We start from the raw sequence: 18,888 nt of genomic DNA, 5'->3' as shown, positions 1-18,888 counted from the left end.
CAGTGCGAACGCACCTCCGAAACGGAAAGAAACCTACTCACGGCCTTAAAAGTCAACGGGACCTGGGATTCCCAGCCGGTCACCCATACTGGTACTTGCCAGGCCTCAAGCTGGCTGGCGGCCGCGATCTGACGAGAGCAGGCACATTCAGCTTAGAATGCCCGTTGACAGCTCCTCCTCCTTTCCTATGGGCTTTCTGCAGTGCGAACGCACCTCCGAAAAGGAAAGAAACCTACTCACGGCCTTAAAAGTCAACGGGACCTGGGATTTCCAGCCGGTCACCCATACTGGTACTTGCCAGGCCTCAAGCTGGCTGGCGGCCGCGATCTGACGAGAGCAGGCACATTCAGCTTAGAATGCCCGTTGACAGCTCCTCCTCCTTTCCTATGGGCTTTCTGCAGTGCGAACGCACCTCCGAAACGGAAAGAAACCTACTCACGGCCTTAAAAGTCAACGGGACCTGGGTTTTCCAGCCGGTCACCCATACTGGTACTTGCCAGGCCTCAAGCTGGCTGGCGGCCGCGATCTGACGAGAGCAGGCACATTCAGCTTAGAATGCCCGTTGACAGCTCCTCCTCCTTTCCTATGGGCTTTCTGCAGTGCGAACGCACCTCCGAAAAGGAAAGAAACCTACTCACGGCCTTAAAAGTCAACGGGACCTGGGATTCCCAGCCGGTCACCCATACTGGTACTTGCCAGGCCTCAAGCTGGCTGGCGGCCGCGATCTGACGAGAGCAGGCACATTCAGCTTAGAATGCCCGTTGACAGCTCCTCCTCCTTTCCTATGGGCTTTCTGCAGTGCGAACGCACCTCCGAAAAGGAAAGAAACCTACTCACGGCCTTAAAAGTCAACGGGACCTGGGATTCCCAGCCGGTCACCCATACAGGTACTTGCCAGGCCTCAAGCTGGCTGGCGGCCGCGATCTGACGAGAGCAGGCACATTCAGCTTAGAATGCCCGTTGACAGCTCTTCCTCCTTTCCTATGGGCTTTCTGCAGAGCGAACGCACCTCCGAAAAGGAAAGAAACCTACTCACGGCCTTAAAAGTCAACGGGACCTGGGATTCCCAGCCGGTCACCCATACTGGTACTTGCCAGGCCTCAAGCTGGCTGGTGGCCGCGATCTGACGAGAGCAGGCACATTCAGCTTAGAATGCCCGTTGACAGCTCCTCCTCCTTTCCTATGGGCTTTCTGCAGTGCGAACGCACCTCCGAAACGGAAAGAAACCTACTCACGGCCTTAAAAGTCAACGGGACCTGGGATTCCCAGCCGGTCACCCATACTGGTACTTGCCAGGCCTCAAGCTGGCTGGCGGCCGCGATCTGACGAGAGCAGGCACATTCAGCTTAGAATGCCCGTTGACAGCTCCTCCTCCTTTCCTATGGGCTTTCTGCAGTGCGAACGCACCTCCGAAACGGAAAGAAACCTACTCACGGCCTTAAAAGTAAACGGGACCTGGGATTCCCAGCCGGTCACCCATACTGGTACTTGCCAGGCCTCAAGCTGGCTGGCGGCTGCGATCTGACGAGAGCAGGCACATTCAGCTTAGAATGCCCGTTGACAGCTCCTCCTCCTTTCCTATGGGCTTTCTGCAGTGCGAACGCACCTCCGAAAAGGAAAGAAACCTACTCACGGCCTTAAAAGTCAACGGGACCTGGGATTCCCAGCCGGTCACCCATACTGGTACTTGCCAGGCCTCAAGCTGGCTGGCGGCCGCGATCTGACGAGAGCAGGCACATTCAGCTTAGAATGCCCGTTGACAGCTCCTCCTCCTTTCCTATGGGCTTTCTGCAGTGCGAACGCACCTCCGAAACGGAAAGAAACCTACTCACGGCCTTAAAAGTCAACGGGACCTGGGATTCCCAGCCGGTCACCCATACTGGTACTTGCCAGGCCTCAAGCTGGCTGGCGGCCGCGATCTGACGAGAGCAGGCACATTCAGCTTAGAATGCCCGTTGACAGCTCCTCCTCCTTTCCTATGGGCTTCTCTGCAGTGCGAACGCACCTCCGAAAAGGAAAGAAACCTACTCACGGCCTTAAAAGTCAACGGGACCTGGGATTCCCAGCCGGTCACCCATACTGGTACTTGCCAGGCCTCAAGCTGGCTGGCGGCCGCGATCTGACGAGAGCAGGCACATTCAGCTTAGAATGCCCGTTGACAGCTCCTCCTCCTTTCCTATGGGCTTTCTGCAGTGCGAACGCACCTCCGAAACGGAAACAAACCTACTCACGGCCTTAAAAGTCAACGAGACCTGGGATTCCCAGCGGTCACCCATACTGGTACTTGCCAGGCCTCAAGCTGGCTGGCGGCCGCGATCTGACGAGAGCAGGCACATTCAGCTTAGAATGCCCGTTGACAGCTCCTCTTCCTTTCCTATGGGCTTTCTGCAGTGCGAACGCACCTCCGAAAAGGAAAGAAACCTACTCACGGCCTTAAAAGTCAACGGGACCTGGGATTCCCAGCCGGTCACCCATACTGGTACTTGCCAGGCCTCAAGCTGGCTGGCGGCCGCGATCTGACGAGAGCAGGCACATTCAGCTTAGAATGCCCGTTGACAGCTCCTCCTCCTTTCCTATGGGCTTTCTGCAGTGCGAACGCACCTCCGAAAAGGAAAGAAACCTACTCACGGCCTTAAAAGTCAACGGGACCTGGGATTCCCAGCCGGTCACCCATACTGGTACTTGCCAGGCCTCAAGCTGGCTGGCGGCCGCGATCTGACGAGAGCAGGCACATTCAGCTTAGAATGCCCGTTGACAGCTCCTTCTCCTTTCCTATGGGCTTTCTGCAGTGCGAACGCACCTCCGAAAAGGAAAGAAACCTACTCACGGCTTTAAAAGTCAACGGGACCTGGGATTCCCAGCCGGTCACCCATACTGGTACTTGCCAGGCCTCAAGCTGGCTGGCGGCCGCGATCTGACAAGAGCAGGCACATTCAGCTTAGAATGCCCGTTGACAGCTCCTCCTCCTTTCCTATGGGCTTTCTGCAGTGCGAACGCACCTCCGAAACGGAAAGAAATCTACTCACGGCCTTAAAAGTCAACGGGACCTGGGATTCCCAGCCGGTCACCCATACTGGTACTTGCCAGGCCTCAAGCTGGCTGGCGGCCGCGATCTGACGAGAGCAGGCACATTCAGCTTAGAATGCCCGTTGACAGCTCCTCCACCTTTCCTATGGGCTTTCTGCAGTGCGAACGCACCTCCGAAAAGGAAAGAAACCTACTCACGGCCTTAAAAGTCAACGGGACCTGGGATTCCCAGCCGGTCACCCATACTGGTACTTGCCAGGCCTCAAGCTGGCTGGCGGCCGCGATCTGACGAGAGCAGGCACATTCAGCTTAGAATGCCCATTGACAGCTCCTCCTCCTTTCCTATGGGCTTTCTGCAGTGCGAACGCACCTCCGAAAAGGAAAGAAACCTACTCACGGCCTTAAAAGTCAATGGGACCTGGGATTCCCAGCCGGTCTCCCATTCTTGTACTTGCCAGGCCTCAAGCTGGCTGGCGGCCGCGATCTGACGAGAGCAGGCACATTCAGCTTAGAATGCCCGTTGACAGCTCCTCCTCCTTTCCTATGGGCTTTCTGCAGTGCGAACGCACCTCCGAAAAGGAAAGAAACCTACTCACGGCCTTAAAGTCAACGGGACCTGGGATTCTCAGCCGGTCACCCATACTGGTACTTGCCAGGCCTCAAGCTGGCTGGCGGCCGCGATCTGACGAGAGCAGGCACATTCAGCTTAGAATGCCCGTTGACAGCTCCTCCTCCTTTCCTATGGGCTTTCTGCAGTGCGAACGCACCTCCGAAAAGAAAAGAAACCTACTCACGGCCTTAAAAGTCAACGGGACCTGGGATTCCCAGCCGGTCACCCATACTGGTACTTGCCAGGCCTCAAGCTGGCTGGCGGCCGCGATCTGACGAGAGCAGGCACATTCAGCTTAGAATGTCCGTTGACAGCTCCTCCTCCTTTCCTATGGGCTTTCTGCAGTGCGAACGCACCTCCGAAACGGAAAGAAACCTACTCACGGCCTTAAAAGTCAACGGGACCTGGGATTCCCAGCCGGTCACCCATACTGGTACTTGCCAGGCCTCAAGCTGGCTGGCGGCCGCGATCTGACGAGAGCAGGCACATTCAGCTTAGAATGCCCGTTGACAGCTCCTCCTCCTTTCCTATGGGCTTTCTGCAGTGCGAACGCACCTCCGAAAAGGAAAGAAACCTACACACGGCCTTAAAAGTCAACGGGACCTGGGATTCCCAGCCGGTCACCCATACTGGTACTTGCCAGGCCTCAAGCTGGCTGGCGGCCGCGATCTGACGAGAGCAGGCACATTCAGCTTAGAATGCCCGTTGACAGCTCCTCCTCCTTTCCTATGGGCTTTCTGCAGTGCGAACGCACCTCCGAAAAGGAAAGAAACCTACTCACGGCCTTAAAAGTCAACGGGACCTGGGATTCCCAGCCGGTCACCCATACTGGTACTTGCCAGGCCTCAAGCTGGCTGGCGGCCGCGATCTGACGAGAGCAGGCACATTCAGCTTAGAATGCCCGTTGACAGCTCCTCCTCCTTTCCTATGGGCTTTCTGCAGTGCGAACGCACCTCCGAAAAGGAAAGCAACCTACTCACGGCCTTAAAAGTCAACGGGACCTGGGATTCCCAGCCGGTCACCCATACTGGTACTTGCCAGGCCTCAAGCTGGCTGGCGGCCGCGATCTGACGAGAGCAGGCACATTCAGCTTAGAATGCCCGTTGACAGCTCCTCCTCCTTTCCTATGGGCTTTCTGCAGTGCGAACGCACCTCCGAAAAGGAAAGAAACCTACTCACGGCCTTAAAAGTCAACGGGACCTGGGATTCCCAGCCGGTCACCCATACTGGTACTTGCCAGGCCTCAAACTGGCTGGCGGCCGCGATCTGACGAGAGCAGGCACATTCAGCTTAGAATGCCCGTTGACAGCTCCTCCTCCTTTCCTATGGGCTTTCTGCAGTGCGAACGCACCTCCGAAAAGGAAAGAAACCTACTCACGGCCTTAAAAGTCAACGGGACCTGGGATTCCCAGCCGGTCACCCATACTGGTACTTGCCAGGCCTCAAGCTGGCTGGCGGCCGCGATCTGACGAGAGCAGGCACATTCAGCTTAGAATGCCCGTTGACAGCTCCTCCTCCTTTCCTATGGGCTTTCTGCAGTGCGAACGCACCTCCGAAAAGGAAAGAAACCTACTCACGGCCTTAAAAGTCAACGGGACCTGGGATTCCCAGCCGGTCACCCATACTGGTACTTGCCAGGCCTCAAGCTGGCTGGCGGCCGCGATCTGACGAGAGCAGGCACATTCAGCTTAGAATGCCCGTTGACAGCTCCTCCTCCTTTCCTATGGGCTTTCTGCAGTGCGAACGCACCTCCGAAAAGGAAAGAAACCTACTCACGGCCTTAAAAGTCAACGGGACCTGGGATTCCCAGCCGGTCACCCATACTGGTACTTGCCAGGCCTCAAGCTGGCTGGCGGCCGCGATCTGACGAGAGCAGGCACATTCAGCTTAGAATGCCCGTTGACAGCTCCTCCTCCTTTCCTATGGGCTTTCTGCAGTGCGAACGCACCTCCGAAACGGAAAGAAACCTACTCACGGCCTTAAAAGTCAACGGGACCTGGGATTCCCAGCCGGTCACCCATACTGGTACTTGCCAGGCCTCAAGCTGGCTGGTGGCCGCGATCTGACGAGAGCAGGCACATTCAGCTTAGAATGCCCGTTGACAGCTCCTCCTCCTTTCCTATGGGCTTTCTGCAGTGCGAACGCACCTCCGAAAAGGAAAGAAACCTACTCACGGCCTTAAAAGTCAACGGGACACTGGGATTCCCAGCCGGTCACCCATACTGGTACTTGCCAGGCCTCAAGCTGGCTGGCGGCCGCGATCTGACGAGAGCAGGCACATTCAGCTTAGAATGCCCGTTGACAGCTCCTCCTCCTTTCCTATGGGCTTTCTGCAGTGCGAACGCACCTCCGAAACGGAAAGAAACCTACTCACGGCCTTAAAAGTCAATGGGACCTGGGATTCCCAGCCGGTCACACCATACTGGTACTTGCCAGGCCTCAAGCTGGCTGGCGGCCGCGATCTGACGAGAGCAGGCACATTCAGCTTAGAATGCCCGTTGACAGCTCCTCCTTCCTTTCCTATGGGCTTTCAGTGCGAACGCACCTCCGAAAAGGAAAGAAACCTACTCACCGGCCTTAAAAGTCAACGGGACCTGGGATTCCCAGCCGGGTCACCCATACTGGTACTTGCCAGGCCTCAAGCTGGCTGGCGGCCGCGATCTGACGAGAGCAGGCACATTCAGCTTAGAATGCCCGTTGACAGCTCCTCCTCCTTTCCTATGGGCTTTCTGCAGTGCGAACGCACCTCCGAAAAGGAAAGAAACCTACTCACGGCCTTAAAAGTCAACGGGACCTGGGATTCCCAGCCGGGTCACCCATACTGGTACTTGCCAGGCCTCAAGCTGGCTGGCGGCCGCGATCTGACGAGAGCAGGCACATTCAGCTTAGAATGCCCGTTGACAGCTCCTTCTCCTTTCCTATGGGCTTTCTGCAGTGCGAACGCACCTCCGAAAAGGAAAGAAACCTACTCACGGCTTTAAAAGTCAACGGGACCTGGGATTCCCAGCCGGTCACCCATACTGGTACTTGCCAGGCCTCAAGCTGGCTGGCGGCCGCGATCTGACAAGAGCAGGCACATTCAGCTTAGAATGCCCGTTGACAGCTCCTCCTCCTTTCCTATGGGCTTTCTGCAGTGCGAACGCACCTCCGAAACGGAAAGAAACCTACTCACGGCCTTAAAAGTCAACGGGACCCTGGATTCCCAGCCGGTCACCCATACTGGTACTTGCCAGGCCTCAAGCTGGCTGGCGGCCGCGATCTGACGAGAGCAGGCACATTCAGCTTAGAATGCCCGTTGACAGCTCCTCCACCTTTCCTATGGGCTTTCTGCAGTGCGAACGCACCTCCGAAAAGGAAAGAAACCTACTCACGGCCTTAAAAGTCAACGGGACCTGGGATTCCCAGCCGGTCACCCATACTGGTACTTGCCAGGGCCTCAAGCTGGCTGGCGGCCGCGATCTGACGAGAGCAGGCACATTCAGCTTAGAATGCCCATTGACAGCTCCTCCTCCTTTCCTATGGGCTTTCTGCAGTGCGAACGCACCTCCGAAAAGGAAAGAAACCTACTCACGGCCTTAAAAGTCAATGGGACCTGGGATTCCCAGCCGGTCTCCCATTCTTGTACTTGCCAGGCCTCAAGCTGGCTGGCGGCCGCGATCTGACGAGAGGCAGGCACATTCAGCTTAGAATGCCCGTTGACAGCTCCTCCTCCTTTCCTATGGGCTTTCTGCAGTGCGAACGCACCTCCGAAAAGGAAAGAAACCTACTCACGGCCTTAAAAGTCAACGGGACCCTGGGATTCTCCAGCCGGTCACCCATACTGGTACTTGCCAGGCCTCAAGCTGGCTGGCGGCCGCGATCCTGACGAGAGCAGGCACATTCAGCTTAGAATGCCCGTTGACAGCTCCATCCTCCTTTCCTATGGGCTTTCTGCAGTGCGAACGCACCTCCGAAAAGAAAAGAAACCTACTCACGGCCTTAAAATTCAACGGGACCTGGGATTCCCAGCCGGTCACCCATACTGGTACTTGCCAGGCCTCAGCTGGCTGGCGGCCGCGATCTGACGAGAGCAGGCACATTCAGCTTAGAATGCCCGTTGACAGCTCCTCCTCCTTTCCTATGGGCTTTCTGCAGTGCGAAACGCACCTCCGAAAAGGAAAGAAACCTACACACGGCCTTAAAAGTCAACGGGACCTGGGATTCCCAGCCGGTCACCCATACTGGTACTTGCCAGGCCTCAAGCTGGCTGGCGGCCGCGATCTGACGAGAGCAGGCACATTCAGCTTAGAATGCCCGTTGACAAGCTCCTCCCTCCTTTCCTATGGGCTTTCTGCAGTGCGAACGCACCTCCGAAAAGGAAAGAAACCTACTCACGGCCTTAAAAGTCAACGGGACCTGGGATTCCCAGCCGGTCACCCATACTGGTACTTGCCAGGCCTCAAGCTGGCTGGCGGCCGCGATCTGACGAGAGCAGGCACATTCAGCTTAGAATGCCCGTTGACAGCTCCTCCTCCTTTCCTATGGGCTTTCTGCAGTGCGAACGCACCTCCGAAAAGGAAAGAAACCTACTCACGGCCTTAAAAGTCAACGGGACCTGGGATTCCCAGCCGGTCACCCATACTGGTACTTGCCAGGCCTCAAGCTGGCTGGCGGCCGCGATCTGACGAGAGCAGGCACATTCAGCTTAGAATGCCCGTTGACAGCTCCTCCTCCTTTCCTATGGGGCTTTCTGCAGTGCGAACGCACCTCCGAAAAGGAAAGAAACCTACTCACGGCCTTAAAAGTCAACGGGACCTGGGATTCCCAGCCGGTCACCCATACTGGTACTTGCCAGGCCTCAAGCTGGCTGGCGGCCGCGATCTGACGAGAGCAGGCACATTCAGCTTAGAATGCCCGTTGACAGCTCCTCCTCCTTTCCTATGGCTTTCTGCAGTGCGAAACGCACCTCCGAAAAGGAAAGAAACCTACTCACGGCCTTAAAAGTCAACTGGGACCTGGGATTCCCAGCCGGTCTTCTCCCATACTTGTACTTGCCAGGCCTCAAGCTGGCTGGCGGCCGCGATCTGACGAGAGCAGGCACATTCAGCTTAGAATGCTCGTTGACAGCTCCTCCTCCTTTCCTATGGGCTTTCTGCAGTGCGAACGCACCTCCGAAAAGGAAAGAAACCTACTCACGGCCTTAAAGTCAACGGGACCTGGGATTCCCAGCCGGTCACCCATACTGGTACTTGCCAGGCCTCAAGCTGGCTGGCGGCCGCGGTCTGACGAGAGCAGGCACATTCAGCTTAGAATGCCCGTTGACAGCTCCTCCTCCTTTCCTATGGGCTTTCTGCAGTGCGAACGCACCTCCGAAAAGAAAAGAAACCTACTCACCGGCCTTAAAAGTCAACGGGACCTGGGATTCCCAGCCGGTCACCCATACTGGTACTTGCCAGGCCTCAAGCTGGCTGGCGGCCGCGATCTGACGAGAGCAGGCACATTCAGCTTAGAATGTCCGTTGACAGCTCCTCCTCCTTTCCTATGGGCTTTCTGCAGTGCGAACCGCACCTCCGAAACGGAAAGAAACCAACTCACGGCCTTAAAAGTCAACGGGACCTGGGATTCCCAGCCGGTCACCCATACTGGTACTTGCCAGGCCTCAAGCTGGCTGGCGGCCGCGATCTGACGAGAGCAGGCACATTCAGCTTAGAATGCCCGTTGACAGCTCCTCCTCCTTTCCTATGGGCTTTCTGCAGTGCGAACGCACCTCCGAAAAGGAAAGAACCTACTCACAGGCCTTAAAAGTCAACGGGACCTGGATTCCAGCCGGTCACCCATACTGGTACTTGCCAGGCCTCAAACTGGCTGGCGGCCGCGATCTGACGAGAGCAGGCACATTCAGCTTAGAATGCCCGTTGACAAGCTCCTCCTCCTTTCCTATGGGCTTTCTGCAGTGCGAACGCACCTCCGAAAAGGAAAGAAACCTACTCACGGCCTTAAAAGTCAACGGGACCTGGGATTCCCAGCCGGTCACCCATACTGGTACTTGCCAGGCCTCAAGCTGGCTGGCGGCCGCGATCTGACGAGAGCAGGCACATTCAGCTTAGAATGCCCGTTGACAGCTCCTCCTCCTTTCCTATGGGCTTTCTGCAGTGCGAACGCACCTCCGAAAAGGAAAGAAACCTACTCACGGCCTTAAAAGTCAACGGGACCTGGGATTCCCAGCCGGTCACCCATACTGGTACTTGCCAGGCCTCAAGCTGGCTGGCGGCCGCGATCTGACGAGAGCAGGCACATTCAGCTTAGAATGCCCGTTGACAGCTCCTCCTCCTTTCCTATGGGCTTTCTGCAGTGCGAACGCACCTCCGAAAAGGAAAGAAACCTACTCACGGCCTTAAAAGTCAACGGGACCTGGGATTCCCAGCCGGTCACCCATACTGGTACTTGCCAGGCCTCAAGCTGGCTGGCGGCCGCGATCTGACGAGAGCAGGCACATTCAGCTTAGAATGCCCGTTGACAGCTCCTCCTCCTTTCCTATGGGCTTTCTGCAGTGCGAACGCACCTCCGAAACGGAAAGAAACCTACTCACGGCCTTAAAAGTCAACGGGACCTGGGATTCCCAGCCGGTCACCCATACTGGTACTTGCCAGGCCTCAAGCTGGCTGGTGGCCGCGATCTGACGAGAGCAGGCACATTCAGCTTAGAATGCCCGTTGACAGCTCCTCCTCCTTTCCTATGGGCTTTCTGCAGTGCGAACGCACCTCCGAAAAGGAAAGAAACCTACTCACGGCCTTAAAAGTCAACGGGACCTGGGATTCCCAGCCGGTCACCCATACTGGTACTTGCCAGGCCTCAAGCTGGCTGGCGGCCGCGATCTGACGAGAGCAGGCACATTCAGCTTAGAATGCCCGTTGACAGCTCCTCCTCCTTTCCTATGGGCTTTCTGCAGTGCGAACGCACCTCCGAAACGGAAAGAAACCTACTCACGGCCTTAAAAGTCAACGGGACCTGGGATTCCCAGCCGGTCACCCATACTGGTACTTGCCAGGCCTCAAGCTGGCTGGCGGCCGCGATCTGACGAGAGCAGGCACATTCAGCTTAGAATGCCCGTTGACAGCTCTTCCTCCTTTCCTATGGGCTTTCTGCAGTGCGAACGCACCTCCGAAACGGAAAGAAACCTACTCACGGCCTTAAAAGTCAACGGGACCTGGGATTCCCAGCCGGTCACCCATACTGGTACTTGCCAGGCCTCAAGCTGGCTGGCGGCCGCGATCTGACGAGAGCAGGCACATTCAGCTTAGAATGCCCGTTGACAGCTCTTTCTCCTTTCCTATGGGCTTTCTGCAGTGCGAACGCACCTCCGAAAAGGAAAGAAACCTACTCACGGCCTTAAAAGTCAACGGGACCTGGGATTCCCAGCCGGTCACCCATACTGGTACTTGCCAGGCCTCAAGCTGGCTGGCGGCCGCGATCTGACAAGAGCAGGCACATTCAGCTTAGAATGCCCGTTGACAGCTCCTCCTCCTTTCCTATGGGCTTTCTGCAGTGCGAACGCACCTCCGAAACGGAAAGAAACCTACTCACGGCCTTAAAAGTCAACGGGACCTGGGATTCCCAGCCGGTCACCCATACTGGTACTTGCCAGGCCTCAAGCTGGCTGGCGGCCGCGATCTGACGAGAGCAGGCACATTCAGCTTAGAATGCCCGTTGACAGCTCCTCCACCTTTCCTATGGGCTTTCTGCAGTGCGAACGCACCTCCGAAAAGGAAAGAAACCTACTCACGGCCTTAAAAGTCAACGGGACCGGGGATTCCCAGCCGGTCACCCATACTGGTACTTGCCAGGCCTCAAGCTGGCTGGCGGCCGCGATCTGACGAGAGCAGGCACATTCAGCTTAGAATGCCCATTGACAGCTCCTCCTCCTTTCCTATGGGCTTTCTGCAGTGCGAACGCACCTCCGAAAAGGAAAGAAACCTACTCACGGCCTTAAAAGTCAATGGGACCTGGGATTCCCAGCCGGTCTCCCATACTTGTACTTGCCAGGCCTCAAGCTGGCTGGCGGCCGCGATCTGACGAGAGCAGGCACATTCAGCTTAGAATGCCCGTTGACAGCTCCTCCTCCTTTCCTATGGGCTTTCTGCAGTGCGAACGCACCTCCGAAAAGGAAAGAAACCTACTCACGGCCTTAAAGTCAACGGGACCTGGGATTCCCAGCCGGTCACCCATACTGGTACTTGCCAGGCCTCAAGCTGGCTGGCGGCCGCGATCTGACGAGAGCAGGCACATTCAGCTTAGAATGCCCGTTGACAGCTCCTCCTCCTTTCCTATGGGCTTTCTGCAGTGCGAACGCACCTCCGAAAAGAAAAGAAACCTACTCACGGCCTTAAAAGTCAACGGGACCTGGGATTCCCAGCCGGTCACCCATACTGGTACTTGCCAGGCCTCAAGCTGGCTGGCGGCCGCGATCTGACGAAAGCAGGCACATTCAGCTTAGAATGTCCGTTGACAGCTCCTCCTCCTTTCCTATGGGCTTTCTGCAGTGCGAACGCACCTCCGAAAAGGAAAGAAACCTACTCACGGCCTTAAAGTCAACGGGACCTGGGATTCCCAGCCGGTCACCCATACTGGTACTTGCCAGGCCTCAAGCTGGCTGGCGGCCGCGATCTGACGAGAGCAGGCACATTCAGCTTAGAATGCCCGTTGACAGCTCCTCCTCCTTTCCTATGGGCTTTCTGCAGTGCGAACGCACCTCCGAAAAGAAAAGAAACCTACTCACGGCCTTAAAAGTCAACGGGACCTGGGATACCCAGCCGGTCACCCATACTGGTACTTGCCAGGCCTCAAGCTGGCTGGCGGCCGCGATCTGACGAGAGCAGGCACATTCAGCTTAGAATGTCCGTTGACAGCTCCTCCTCCTTTCCTATGGGCTTTCTGCAGTGCGAACGCACCTCCGAAACGGAAAGAAACCTACTCACGGCCTTAAAAGTCAACGGGACCTGGGATTCCCAGCCGGTCACCCATACTGGTACTTGCCAGGCCTCAAGCTGGCTGGCGGCCGCGATCTGACGAGAGCAGGCACATTCAGCTTAGAATGCCCGTTGACAGCTCCTCCTCCTTTCCTATGGGCTTTCTGCAGTGCGAACGCACCTCCGAAAAGGAAAGAAACCTACTCACGGCCTTAAAAGTCAACGGGACCTGGGATTCCCAGCCGGTCACCCATACTGGTACTTGCCAGGCCTCAAGCTGGCTGGCGGCCGCGATCTGACGAGAGCAGGCACATTCAGCTTAGAATGCCCGTTGACAGCTCCTCCTCCTTTCCTATGGGCTTTCTGCAGTGCGAACGCACCTCCGAAAAGGAAAGAAACCTACTCACGGCCTTAAAAGTCAACGGGACCTGGGATTCCCAGCCGGTCACCCATACTGGTACTTGCCAGGCCTCAAGCTGGCTGGCGGCCGCGATCTGACGAGAGCAGGCACATTCAGCTTAGAATGCCCGTTGACAGCTCCTCCTCCTTTCCTATGGGCTTTCTGCAGTGCGAACGCACCTCCGAAAAGGAAAGAAACCTACTCACGGCCTTAAAAGTCAACGGGACCTGGGATTCCCAGCCGGTCACCCATACTGGTACTTGCCAGGCCTCAAGCTGGCTGGCGGCCGCGATCTGACGAGAGCAGGCACATTCAGCTTAGAATGCCCGTTGACAGCTCCTCCTCCTTTCCTATGGGCTTTCTGCAGTGCGAACGCACCTCCGAAAAGGAAAGAAACCTACTCACGGCCTTAAAAGTCAACGGGACCTGGGATTCCCAGCCGGTCACCCATACTGGTACTTGCCAGGCCTCAAGCTGGCTGGCGGCCGCGATCTGACGAGAGCAGGCACATTCAGCTTAGAATGCCCGTTGACAGCTCCTCCTCCTTTCCTATGGGCTTTCTGCAGTGCGAACGCACCTCCGAAAAGGAAAGAAACCTACTCACGGCCTTAAAAGTCAACGGGACCTGGGATTCCCAGCCGGTCACCCATACTGGTACTTGCCAGGCCTCAAGCTGGCTGGCGGCCGCGATCTGACGAGAGCAGGCACATTCAGCTTAGAATGCCCGTTGACATCTCCTCCTCCTTTCCTATGGGCTTTCTGCAGTGCGAACGCACCTCCGAAACGGAAAGAAACCTACTCACGGCCTTAAAAGTCAACGGGACCTGGGATTCCCAGCCGGTCACCCATACTGGTACTTGCCAGGCCTCAAGCTGGCTGGCGGCCGCGATCTGACGAGAGCAGGCACATTCAGCTTAGAATGCCCGTTGACAGCTCCTCCTCCTTTCCTATGGGCTTTCTGCAGTGCGAACGCACCTCCGAAAAGGAAAGAAACCTACTCACGGCCTTAAAAGTCAACGGGACCTGGGATTCCCAGCCGGTCACCCATACTGGTACTTGCCAGGCCTCAAGCTGGCTGGCGGCCGCGATCTGACGAGAGCAGGCACATTCAGCTTAGAATGCCCGTTGACAGCTCCTTCTCCTTTCCTATGGGCTTTCTGCAGTGCGAACGCACCTCCGAAAAGGAAAGAAACCTACTCACGGCCTTAAAAGTCAACGGGACCTGGGATTCCCAGCCGGTCACCCATACTGGTACTTGCCAGGCCTCAAGCTGGCTGGCGGCCGCGATCTGACAAGAGCAGGCACATTCAGCTTAGAATGCCCGTTGACAGCTTCTCCTCCTTTCCTATGGGCTTTCTGCAGTGCGAACGCACCTCCGAAACGGAAAGAAACCTACTCACGGCCTTAAAAGTCAACGGGACCTGGGATTCCCAGCCGGTCACCCATACTGGTACTTGCCAGGCCTCAAGCTGGCTGGCGGCCGCGATCTGACGAGAGCAGGCACATTCAGCTTAGAATGCCCGTTGACAGCTCCTCCACCTTTCCTATGGGCTTTCTGCAGTGCGAACGCACCTCCGAAAAGGAAAGAAACCTACTCACGGCCTTAAAAGTCAACGGGACCTGGGATTCCCAGCCGGTCACCCATACTGGTACTTGCCAGGCCTCAAGCTGGCTGGCGGCCGCGATCTGACGAGAGCAGGCACATTCAGCTTAGAATGCCCATTGACAGCTCCTCCTCCTTTCCTATGGGCTTTCTGCAGTGCGAACGCACCTCCGAAAAGGAAAGAAACCTACTCACGGCCTTAAAAGTCAATGGGACCTGGGATTCCCAGCCGGTCTCCCATACTTGTACTTGCCAGGCCTCAAGCTGGCTGGCGGCCGCGATCTGACGAGAGCAGGCACATTCAGCTTAGAATGCCCGTTGACAGCTCCTCCTCCTTTCCTATGGGCTTTCTGCAGTGCGAACGCACCTCCGAAAAGGAAAGAAACCTACTCACGGCCTTAAAGTCAACGGGACCTGGGATTCCCAGCCGGTCACCCATACTGGTACTTGCCAGGCCTCAAGCTGGCTGGCGGCCGCGATCTGACGAGAGCAGGCACATTCAGCTTAGAATGCCCGTTGACAGCTCCTCCTCCTTTCCTATGGGCTTTCTGCAGTGCGAACGCACCTCCGAAAAGAAAAGAAACCTACTCACGGCCTTAAAAGTCAACGGGACCTGGGATTCCCAGCCGGTCACCCATACTGGTACTTGCCAGGCCTCAAGCTGGCTGGCGGCCGCGATCTGACGAGAGCAGGCACATTCAGCTTAGAATGTCCGTTGACAGCTCCTCCTCCTTTCCTATGGGCTTTCTGCAGTGCGAACGCACCTCCGAAACGGAAAGAAACCTACTCACGGCCTTAAAAGTCAACGGGACCTGGGATTCCCAGCCGGTCACCCATACTGGTACTTGCCAGGCCTCAAGCTGGCTGGCGGCCGCGATCTGACGAGAGCAGGCACATTCAGCTTAGAATGCCCGTTGACAGCTCCTCCTCCTTTCCTATGGGCTTTCTGCAGTGCGAACGCACCTCCGAAAAGGAAAGAAACCTACTCACGGCCTTAAAAGTCAACGGGACCTGGGATTCCCAGCCGGTCACCCATACTGGTACTTGCCAGGCCTCAAGCTGGCTGGCGGCCGCGATCTGACGAGAGCAGGCACATTCAGCTTAGAATGCCCGTTGACAGCTCCTCCTCCTTTCCTATGGGCTTTCTGCAGTGCGAACGCACCTCCGAAAAGGAAAGAAACCTACTCACGGCCTTAAAAGTCAACGGGACCTGGGATTCCCAGCCGGTCACCCATACTGGTACTTGCCAGGCCTCAAGCTGGCTGGCGGCCGCGATCTGACGAGAGCAGGCACATTCAGCTTAGAATGCCCGTTGACAGCTCCTCCTCCTTTCCTATGGGCTTTCTGCAGTGCGAACTCACCTCCGAAACGGAAAGAAACCTACTCACGGCCTTAAAAGTCAACGGGACCTGGGATTCCCAGCCGGTCACCCATACTGGTACTTGCCAGGCCTCAAGCTGGCTGGCGGCCGCGATCTGACGAGAGCAGGCACATTCAGCTTAGAATGCCCGTTGACAGCTCCTCCTCCTTTCCTATGGGCTTTCTGCATGCGAACGCACCTCCGAAACGGAAAGAAACCTACTCACGGCCTTAAAAGTCAACGGGACCTGGGATTCCCAGCCGGTCACCCATACTGGTACTTGCCAGGCCTCAAGCTGGCTGGCGGCCGCGATCTGACGAGAGCAGGCACATTCAGCTTAGAATGCCCGTTGACAGCTCCTCCTCCTTTCCTATGGGCTTACTGCATGCGAACGCACCTCCGAAAAGGAAAGAAACCTACTCACGGCCTTAAAAGTCAACGGGACCTGGGATTCCCAGCCGGTCACCCATACTGGTACTTGCCAGGCCTCAAGCTGGCTGGCGGCCGCGATCTGACGAGAGCAGGCACATTCAGCTTAGAATGCCCGTTGACAGCTCCTCCGCCTTTCCTATGGGCTTTCTGCAGTGCGAACGCACCTCCGAAACGGAAAGAAACCTACTCACGGCCTTAAAAGTCAACGGGACCTGGGATTCCCAGCCGGTCACCCATACTGGTACTTGCCAGGCCTCAAGCTGGCTGGCGGCCGCGATCTGACGAGAGCAGTCACATTCAGCTTAGAATGCCCGTTGACAGTTCTTCCTCCTTTCCTATGGGCTTTCTGCAGTGCGAACGCACCTCCGAAAAGGAAAGAAACCTACTCACGGCCTTAAAAGTCAACGGGACCTGGGATTCCCAGCCGGTCACCCATACTGGTACTTGCCAGGCCTCAAGCTGGCTGGTGGCTGCGATCTGACGAGAGCAGGCACATTCAGCTTAGAATGCCCGTTGACAGCTCCTCCTCCTTTCCTATGGGCTTTCTGCAGTGCGAACGCACCTCCGAAACGGAAAGAAACCTACTCACGGCCTTAAAAGTCAACGGGACCTGGGATTCCCAGCCGGTCACCCATACTGGTACTTGCCAGGCCTCAAGCTGGCTGGCGGCCGCGATCTGACGAGAGCAGGCACATTCAGCTTAGAATGCCCGTTGACAGCTCCCCCTCCTTTCCTATGGGCTTTCTGCAGTGCGAACGCACCTCCGAAACGGAAAGAAACCTACTCACGGCCTTAAAAGTAAACGGGACCTGGGATTCCCAGCCGGTCACCCATACTGGTACTTGCCAGGCCTCAAGCTGGCTGGCGGCTGCGATCTGACGAGAGCAGGCACATTCAGCTTAGAATGCCCGTTGACAGCTCCTCTTCCTTTCCTATGGGCTTTCTGCAGTGCGAACGCACCTCCGAAAAGGAAAGAAACCTACTCACGGCCTTAAAAGTCAACGGGACCTGGGATTCCCAGCCGGTCACCCATACTGGTACTTGCCAGGCCTCAAGCTGGCTGGCGGCCGCGATCTGACGAGAGCAGGCACATTCAGCTTAGAATGCCCGTTGACAGCTCCTCCTCCTTTCCTATGGGCTTTCTGCAGTGCGAACGCACCTCCGAAAAGGAAAGAAACCTACTCACGGCCTTAAAAGTCAACGGGACCTGGGATTCCCAGCCGGTCACCCATACTGGTACTTGCCAGGCCTCAAGCTGGCTGGCGGCCGCGATCTGACGAGAGCAGGCACATTCAGCTTAGAATGCCCGTTGACAGCTCCTCCTCCTTTCCTATGGGCTTTCTGCAGTGCGAACGCACCTCCGAAACGGAAAGAAACCTACTCACGGCCTTAAAAGTCAACGGGACCTGGGATTCCCAGCCGGTCACCCATACTGGTACTTGCCAGGCCTCAAGCTGGCTGGCGGCCGCGATCTGACGAGAGCAGGCACATTCAGCTTAGAATGCCCGTTGACAGCTCCTCCTCCTTTCCTATGGGCTTTCTGCATGCGAACGCACCTCCGAAACGGAAAGAAACCTACTCACGGCCTTAAAAGTCAACGGGACCTGGGATTCCCAGCCGGTCACCCATACTGGTACTTGCCAGGCCTCAAGCTGGCAGGCGTACGCGATCTGACGAGAGCAGGCACATTCAGCTTAGAATGCCCGTTGACAGCTCCTCCTCCTTTCCTATGGGCTTACTGCATGCGAACGCACCTCCGAAAAGGAAAGAAACCTACTCACGGCCTTAAAAGTCAACGGGACCTGGGATTCCCAGCCGGTCACCCATACTGGTACTTGCCAGGCCTCAAGCTGGCTGGCGGCCGCGATCTGACGAGAGCAGGCACATTCAGCTTAGAATGCCCGTTGACAGCTCCTCCTCCTTTCCTATGGGCTTTCTGCAGTGCGAACGCACCTCCGAAAAGGAAAGAAACCTACTCACGGCCTTAAAAGTCAACGGGACCTGGGATTCCCAGCCGGTCACCCATACTGGTACTTGCCAGGCCTCAAGCTGGCTGGCGGCCGCGATCTGACGAGAGCAGGCACATTCAGCTTAGAATGCCCGTTGACAGCTCCTCCTCCTTTCCTATGGGCTTTCTGCAGTGCGAACGCACCTCCGAAAAGGAAAGAAACCTACTCACGGCCTTAAAAGTCAACGGGACCTGGGATTCCCAGCCGGTCACCCATACTGGTACTTGCCAGGCCTCAAGCTGGCTGGCGGCCGCGATCTGACGAGAGCAGGCACATTCAGCTTAGAATGCCCGTTGATAGCTCCTCCTCCTTTCCTATGGGCTTTCTGCAGTGCGAACGCACCTCCGAAAAGGAAAGAAACCTACTCACGGCCTTAAAAGTCAACGGGACCTGGGATTCCCAGCCGGTCACCCATACTGGTACTTGCCAGGCCTCAAGCTGGCTGGCGGCCGCGATCTGACGAGAGCAGGCACATTCAGCTTAGAATGCCCGTTGACAGCTC

At 56.6% G+C, this 18,888-nt stretch overlaps 85 pseudogenes; all 85 read right to left on the bottom strand.

The window, feature by feature from the left end:
- Positions 1-50: 50 nt before the first annotated feature.
- Positions 51-169, bottom strand: LOC136599067 (5S ribosomal RNA; annotated as a pseudogene).
- Positions 170-249: 80 nt separating this feature from the next.
- On the bottom strand, positions 250-368 carry LOC136599210 (5S ribosomal RNA; annotated as a pseudogene).
- Positions 369-448: 80 nt separating this feature from the next.
- LOC136599228 (5S ribosomal RNA) lies at positions 449-567 on the bottom strand (annotated as a pseudogene).
- Positions 568-647: 80 nt separating this feature from the next.
- On the bottom strand, positions 648-766 carry LOC136599066 (5S ribosomal RNA; annotated as a pseudogene).
- An 80-nt stretch (positions 767-846) lies between these two features.
- On the bottom strand, positions 847-965 carry LOC136599124 (5S ribosomal RNA; annotated as a pseudogene).
- An 80-nt stretch (positions 966-1,045) lies between these two features.
- Positions 1,046-1,164, bottom strand: LOC136599009 (5S ribosomal RNA; annotated as a pseudogene).
- An 80-nt stretch (positions 1,165-1,244) lies between these two features.
- LOC136599065 (5S ribosomal RNA) lies at positions 1,245-1,363 on the bottom strand (annotated as a pseudogene).
- Positions 1,364-1,443: 80 nt separating this feature from the next.
- Positions 1,444-1,562, bottom strand: LOC136599141 (5S ribosomal RNA; annotated as a pseudogene).
- An 80-nt stretch (positions 1,563-1,642) lies between these two features.
- LOC136599064 (5S ribosomal RNA) lies at positions 1,643-1,761 on the bottom strand (annotated as a pseudogene).
- An 80-nt stretch (positions 1,762-1,841) lies between these two features.
- Positions 1,842-1,960, bottom strand: LOC136599062 (5S ribosomal RNA; annotated as a pseudogene).
- An 81-nt stretch (positions 1,961-2,041) lies between these two features.
- On the bottom strand, positions 2,042-2,160 carry LOC136599061 (5S ribosomal RNA; annotated as a pseudogene).
- An 80-nt stretch (positions 2,161-2,240) lies between these two features.
- LOC136599255 (5S ribosomal RNA) lies at positions 2,241-2,358 on the bottom strand (annotated as a pseudogene).
- Positions 2,359-2,438: 80 nt separating this feature from the next.
- LOC136599060 (5S ribosomal RNA) lies at positions 2,439-2,557 on the bottom strand (annotated as a pseudogene).
- An 80-nt stretch (positions 2,558-2,637) lies between these two features.
- LOC136599059 (5S ribosomal RNA) lies at positions 2,638-2,756 on the bottom strand (annotated as a pseudogene).
- Positions 2,757-2,836: 80 nt separating this feature from the next.
- On the bottom strand, positions 2,837-2,955 carry LOC136599220 (5S ribosomal RNA; annotated as a pseudogene).
- Positions 2,956-3,035: 80 nt separating this feature from the next.
- Positions 3,036-3,154, bottom strand: LOC136599057 (5S ribosomal RNA; annotated as a pseudogene).
- An 80-nt stretch (positions 3,155-3,234) lies between these two features.
- On the bottom strand, positions 3,235-3,353 carry LOC136599148 (5S ribosomal RNA; annotated as a pseudogene).
- An 80-nt stretch (positions 3,354-3,433) lies between these two features.
- Positions 3,434-3,552, bottom strand: LOC136599259 (5S ribosomal RNA; annotated as a pseudogene).
- Positions 3,553-3,631: 79 nt separating this feature from the next.
- Positions 3,632-3,750, bottom strand: LOC136599190 (5S ribosomal RNA; annotated as a pseudogene).
- An 80-nt stretch (positions 3,751-3,830) lies between these two features.
- Positions 3,831-3,949, bottom strand: LOC136599171 (5S ribosomal RNA; annotated as a pseudogene).
- An 80-nt stretch (positions 3,950-4,029) lies between these two features.
- Positions 4,030-4,148, bottom strand: LOC136599056 (5S ribosomal RNA; annotated as a pseudogene).
- An 80-nt stretch (positions 4,149-4,228) lies between these two features.
- Positions 4,229-4,347, bottom strand: LOC136599055 (5S ribosomal RNA; annotated as a pseudogene).
- Positions 4,348-4,427: 80 nt separating this feature from the next.
- On the bottom strand, positions 4,428-4,546 carry LOC136599054 (5S ribosomal RNA; annotated as a pseudogene).
- Positions 4,547-4,626: 80 nt separating this feature from the next.
- On the bottom strand, positions 4,627-4,745 carry LOC136599053 (5S ribosomal RNA; annotated as a pseudogene).
- An 80-nt stretch (positions 4,746-4,825) lies between these two features.
- Positions 4,826-4,944, bottom strand: LOC136599156 (5S ribosomal RNA; annotated as a pseudogene).
- Positions 4,945-5,024: 80 nt separating this feature from the next.
- On the bottom strand, positions 5,025-5,143 carry LOC136599051 (5S ribosomal RNA; annotated as a pseudogene).
- Positions 5,144-5,223: 80 nt separating this feature from the next.
- On the bottom strand, positions 5,224-5,342 carry LOC136599050 (5S ribosomal RNA; annotated as a pseudogene).
- Positions 5,343-5,422: 80 nt separating this feature from the next.
- On the bottom strand, positions 5,423-5,541 carry LOC136599049 (5S ribosomal RNA; annotated as a pseudogene).
- Positions 5,542-5,621: 80 nt separating this feature from the next.
- LOC136598995 (5S ribosomal RNA) lies at positions 5,622-5,740 on the bottom strand (annotated as a pseudogene).
- Positions 5,741-6,219: 479 nt separating this feature from the next.
- On the bottom strand, positions 6,220-6,339 carry LOC136599245 (5S ribosomal RNA; annotated as a pseudogene).
- Positions 6,340-6,419: 80 nt separating this feature from the next.
- LOC136599244 (5S ribosomal RNA) lies at positions 6,420-6,539 on the bottom strand (annotated as a pseudogene).
- An 80-nt stretch (positions 6,540-6,619) lies between these two features.
- Positions 6,620-6,738, bottom strand: LOC136599219 (5S ribosomal RNA; annotated as a pseudogene).
- An 80-nt stretch (positions 6,739-6,818) lies between these two features.
- On the bottom strand, positions 6,819-6,937 carry LOC136599211 (5S ribosomal RNA; annotated as a pseudogene).
- Positions 6,938-7,017: 80 nt separating this feature from the next.
- LOC136599261 (5S ribosomal RNA) lies at positions 7,018-7,137 on the bottom strand (annotated as a pseudogene).
- A 682-nt stretch (positions 7,138-7,819) lies between these two features.
- On the bottom strand, positions 7,820-7,938 carry LOC136599048 (5S ribosomal RNA; annotated as a pseudogene).
- Positions 7,939-8,020: 82 nt separating this feature from the next.
- LOC136599047 (5S ribosomal RNA) lies at positions 8,021-8,139 on the bottom strand (annotated as a pseudogene).
- Positions 8,140-8,219: 80 nt separating this feature from the next.
- LOC136599045 (5S ribosomal RNA) lies at positions 8,220-8,338 on the bottom strand (annotated as a pseudogene).
- Positions 8,339-8,419: 81 nt separating this feature from the next.
- Positions 8,420-8,538, bottom strand: LOC136599044 (5S ribosomal RNA; annotated as a pseudogene).
- A 282-nt stretch (positions 8,539-8,820) lies between these two features.
- Positions 8,821-8,939, bottom strand: LOC136599142 (5S ribosomal RNA; annotated as a pseudogene).
- An 81-nt stretch (positions 8,940-9,020) lies between these two features.
- Positions 9,021-9,139, bottom strand: LOC136599170 (5S ribosomal RNA; annotated as a pseudogene).
- Positions 9,140-9,220: 81 nt separating this feature from the next.
- Positions 9,221-9,339, bottom strand: LOC136599043 (5S ribosomal RNA; annotated as a pseudogene).
- Positions 9,340-9,617: 278 nt separating this feature from the next.
- Positions 9,618-9,736, bottom strand: LOC136599042 (5S ribosomal RNA; annotated as a pseudogene).
- An 80-nt stretch (positions 9,737-9,816) lies between these two features.
- LOC136599040 (5S ribosomal RNA) lies at positions 9,817-9,935 on the bottom strand (annotated as a pseudogene).
- An 80-nt stretch (positions 9,936-10,015) lies between these two features.
- On the bottom strand, positions 10,016-10,134 carry LOC136599038 (5S ribosomal RNA; annotated as a pseudogene).
- An 80-nt stretch (positions 10,135-10,214) lies between these two features.
- Positions 10,215-10,333, bottom strand: LOC136598983 (5S ribosomal RNA; annotated as a pseudogene).
- An 80-nt stretch (positions 10,334-10,413) lies between these two features.
- LOC136599037 (5S ribosomal RNA) lies at positions 10,414-10,532 on the bottom strand (annotated as a pseudogene).
- Positions 10,533-10,612: 80 nt separating this feature from the next.
- Positions 10,613-10,731, bottom strand: LOC136599036 (5S ribosomal RNA; annotated as a pseudogene).
- An 80-nt stretch (positions 10,732-10,811) lies between these two features.
- Positions 10,812-10,930, bottom strand: LOC136599035 (5S ribosomal RNA; annotated as a pseudogene).
- An 80-nt stretch (positions 10,931-11,010) lies between these two features.
- Positions 11,011-11,129, bottom strand: LOC136599216 (5S ribosomal RNA; annotated as a pseudogene).
- An 80-nt stretch (positions 11,130-11,209) lies between these two features.
- Positions 11,210-11,328, bottom strand: LOC136599034 (5S ribosomal RNA; annotated as a pseudogene).
- Positions 11,329-11,408: 80 nt separating this feature from the next.
- LOC136599164 (5S ribosomal RNA) lies at positions 11,409-11,527 on the bottom strand (annotated as a pseudogene).
- A 278-nt stretch (positions 11,528-11,805) lies between these two features.
- Positions 11,806-11,924, bottom strand: LOC136599032 (5S ribosomal RNA; annotated as a pseudogene).
- An 80-nt stretch (positions 11,925-12,004) lies between these two features.
- Positions 12,005-12,123, bottom strand: LOC136599247 (5S ribosomal RNA; annotated as a pseudogene).
- A 79-nt stretch (positions 12,124-12,202) lies between these two features.
- Positions 12,203-12,321, bottom strand: LOC136599031 (5S ribosomal RNA; annotated as a pseudogene).
- An 80-nt stretch (positions 12,322-12,401) lies between these two features.
- Positions 12,402-12,520, bottom strand: LOC136599263 (5S ribosomal RNA; annotated as a pseudogene).
- An 80-nt stretch (positions 12,521-12,600) lies between these two features.
- Positions 12,601-12,719, bottom strand: LOC136599029 (5S ribosomal RNA; annotated as a pseudogene).
- Positions 12,720-12,799: 80 nt separating this feature from the next.
- LOC136599028 (5S ribosomal RNA) lies at positions 12,800-12,918 on the bottom strand (annotated as a pseudogene).
- Positions 12,919-12,998: 80 nt separating this feature from the next.
- Positions 12,999-13,117, bottom strand: LOC136599027 (5S ribosomal RNA; annotated as a pseudogene).
- An 80-nt stretch (positions 13,118-13,197) lies between these two features.
- On the bottom strand, positions 13,198-13,316 carry LOC136599026 (5S ribosomal RNA; annotated as a pseudogene).
- An 80-nt stretch (positions 13,317-13,396) lies between these two features.
- LOC136599025 (5S ribosomal RNA) lies at positions 13,397-13,515 on the bottom strand (annotated as a pseudogene).
- An 80-nt stretch (positions 13,516-13,595) lies between these two features.
- On the bottom strand, positions 13,596-13,714 carry LOC136599024 (5S ribosomal RNA; annotated as a pseudogene).
- An 80-nt stretch (positions 13,715-13,794) lies between these two features.
- Positions 13,795-13,913, bottom strand: LOC136599023 (5S ribosomal RNA; annotated as a pseudogene).
- Positions 13,914-13,993: 80 nt separating this feature from the next.
- Positions 13,994-14,112, bottom strand: LOC136599022 (5S ribosomal RNA; annotated as a pseudogene).
- An 80-nt stretch (positions 14,113-14,192) lies between these two features.
- Positions 14,193-14,311, bottom strand: LOC136599215 (5S ribosomal RNA; annotated as a pseudogene).
- An 80-nt stretch (positions 14,312-14,391) lies between these two features.
- LOC136599020 (5S ribosomal RNA) lies at positions 14,392-14,510 on the bottom strand (annotated as a pseudogene).
- Positions 14,511-14,590: 80 nt separating this feature from the next.
- LOC136599147 (5S ribosomal RNA) lies at positions 14,591-14,709 on the bottom strand (annotated as a pseudogene).
- Positions 14,710-14,987: 278 nt separating this feature from the next.
- LOC136599018 (5S ribosomal RNA) lies at positions 14,988-15,106 on the bottom strand (annotated as a pseudogene).
- Positions 15,107-15,186: 80 nt separating this feature from the next.
- LOC136599167 (5S ribosomal RNA) lies at positions 15,187-15,305 on the bottom strand (annotated as a pseudogene).
- Positions 15,306-15,385: 80 nt separating this feature from the next.
- LOC136599017 (5S ribosomal RNA) lies at positions 15,386-15,504 on the bottom strand (annotated as a pseudogene).
- An 80-nt stretch (positions 15,505-15,584) lies between these two features.
- LOC136599016 (5S ribosomal RNA) lies at positions 15,585-15,703 on the bottom strand (annotated as a pseudogene).
- An 80-nt stretch (positions 15,704-15,783) lies between these two features.
- On the bottom strand, positions 15,784-15,902 carry LOC136599015 (5S ribosomal RNA; annotated as a pseudogene).
- Positions 15,903-15,982: 80 nt separating this feature from the next.
- On the bottom strand, positions 15,983-16,101 carry LOC136599014 (5S ribosomal RNA; annotated as a pseudogene).
- A 79-nt stretch (positions 16,102-16,180) lies between these two features.
- Positions 16,181-16,299, bottom strand: LOC136599013 (5S ribosomal RNA; annotated as a pseudogene).
- Positions 16,300-16,378: 79 nt separating this feature from the next.
- LOC136599012 (5S ribosomal RNA) lies at positions 16,379-16,497 on the bottom strand (annotated as a pseudogene).
- An 80-nt stretch (positions 16,498-16,577) lies between these two features.
- On the bottom strand, positions 16,578-16,696 carry LOC136599227 (5S ribosomal RNA; annotated as a pseudogene).
- Positions 16,697-16,776: 80 nt separating this feature from the next.
- On the bottom strand, positions 16,777-16,895 carry LOC136599039 (5S ribosomal RNA; annotated as a pseudogene).
- An 80-nt stretch (positions 16,896-16,975) lies between these two features.
- Positions 16,976-17,094, bottom strand: LOC136599011 (5S ribosomal RNA; annotated as a pseudogene).
- Positions 17,095-17,174: 80 nt separating this feature from the next.
- Positions 17,175-17,293, bottom strand: LOC136599139 (5S ribosomal RNA; annotated as a pseudogene).
- An 80-nt stretch (positions 17,294-17,373) lies between these two features.
- LOC136599010 (5S ribosomal RNA) lies at positions 17,374-17,492 on the bottom strand (annotated as a pseudogene).
- An 80-nt stretch (positions 17,493-17,572) lies between these two features.
- LOC136599007 (5S ribosomal RNA) lies at positions 17,573-17,691 on the bottom strand (annotated as a pseudogene).
- An 80-nt stretch (positions 17,692-17,771) lies between these two features.
- Positions 17,772-17,890, bottom strand: LOC136599006 (5S ribosomal RNA; annotated as a pseudogene).
- A 277-nt stretch (positions 17,891-18,167) lies between these two features.
- LOC136599005 (5S ribosomal RNA) lies at positions 18,168-18,286 on the bottom strand (annotated as a pseudogene).
- Positions 18,287-18,366: 80 nt separating this feature from the next.
- LOC136599004 (5S ribosomal RNA) lies at positions 18,367-18,485 on the bottom strand (annotated as a pseudogene).
- An 80-nt stretch (positions 18,486-18,565) lies between these two features.
- LOC136599165 (5S ribosomal RNA) lies at positions 18,566-18,684 on the bottom strand (annotated as a pseudogene).
- An 80-nt stretch (positions 18,685-18,764) lies between these two features.
- LOC136599003 (5S ribosomal RNA) lies at positions 18,765-18,883 on the bottom strand (annotated as a pseudogene).
- Positions 18,884-18,888: the final 5 nt, after the last annotated feature.

Source organism: Eleutherodactylus coqui, unplaced genomic scaffold, assembly GCF_035609145.1.
Source record: "Eleutherodactylus coqui strain aEleCoq1 unplaced genomic scaffold, aEleCoq1.hap1 HAP1_SCAFFOLD_471, whole genome shotgun sequence".
NCBI classification, from domain to species: Eukaryota; Metazoa; Chordata; class Amphibia; order Anura; family Eleutherodactylidae; genus Eleutherodactylus; species Eleutherodactylus coqui.
This window is presented reverse-complemented; position numbering and strand designations above follow the sequence as displayed.